Genomic DNA, 1552 nt, shown 5'->3' with positions numbered 1-1552 from the left:
TTTTGGAGTTTGTAAACTCGTTTGTAGATGTATAATATTCTAAGCTTATAAATAGTTGTTAGAATGTAATATTTTGGATTGTAAAGCATGTTTTAAAAGTTAATCTACGTTTAGTAGCTCTGCAATGTTTGTGTCTTTGAATTAAGTCCCGTTAGTGACACCGCCCGTTCCGGACCACGGGGACGGGGGATGTTACATAAAGAGCAAATTTTTTATCAAAGATTTGGGAAAATTGAAATTTTTTTTAGGAATTGAAAATTTTGATTGTATTGATGGTGTTTGTATGTCCCAAAGAAAATACTGTTTAGAATTATTTAATGATTTTGGATATTTGGGATATAAACCTTCAAGTACTCCTATGGATACAAATTTAGTTATATCAGATTCTAATAACTCGAAAGATTCTCCCTTATCAGATTGTTCAGGTTATCAAAGATTAATTGGTAGATTGATTTATCTACTTACAACTAGGCCTGATATAACATTTGTTGTTTATTGTTTAAGTCAGTTTATGCATGCTCCTAGACAGTCTCATTTAAATCCAGCTCTTAACATTCTCAGGTATCTCAAACTTTTCCCCTGGAAAAGGAGTAAGCTTTACAAGGTCATAACATTTTAATCTAAATGCTTTTATAGATGTTGACTGGGGTAAATGTTTATCTACTATACGTTCTATTACAGGTTTCTGTTTATTTCTTGGAAATTCTTTGATTTTGTGGAAAAGCAAGAAACAAAATACTGTTTCTCGCTCATCTGCAGAATCTGAATACAGAGCTATGACATTTGTATCTTGTGAAATTGTCTGGGTTCTTAAAATTCTATCAAATCTAGAAATAAAAGACCTTATTCCAGTTATTCAAATAGCAAATAATCATGTTTTTCACGAGCGCACTAAACACATTGAAATAGATGTTCATTGTATTCGTGAAAAAATTAATAGAGGCGTTTTAAAGAAAATAAATGTTTCTTCTTTCGAACAAACAACTGATATTTTAACAAAAGCCCTTAATATAAATCATCACAATTATTTGTGTTCAAAGTTAAGGATGATTGATTTGTTTAAAAGTCAAGATTGAAGGTGGGTATTAAAAGATATATATATATATATATATATATATATATGTGTGTGTGTGTGTGTGTGTGTGTGTGTGTTTGTGTGTGAAGGTTCAAACGAGAACCCCTGTGATTTACGAGAATGCGAGAACAACCTAATAACCTCAAACTTTTTTAATTAATAAACTAACTTTTATTATATATAAATAATTTAATAAGGGCAGTAATGTAATTAAGTAATTTTTATAATTTTTATTTTATTTTAATTAACCATAWTWATCCTATCACGTTTCCACGTTTTACTCTTGTTAGTTTTTTTCTTCTCCATATCACACTCATATCACATGATTACATCAAAAATTTAACTTATCAACCAAAACGATAACCCATGTTGTATAACGGTGATTATCACACCCATATCACATGATTATCACATCAAAAATTTAACTTATCAACTAAAACGATAACCCAAGTGATGTATAACGGTGATTATCACACC

This window comes from Cynara cardunculus (genome assembly GCF_001531365.2).
Source record: "Cynara cardunculus var. scolymus isolate 2C chromosome LG 10, CcrdV1, whole genome shotgun sequence".
Lineage (NCBI taxonomy): Eukaryota > Viridiplantae > Streptophyta > Magnoliopsida > Asterales > Asteraceae > Cynara > Cynara cardunculus.
Note: the sequence above shows the minus strand (reverse complement) of the source record.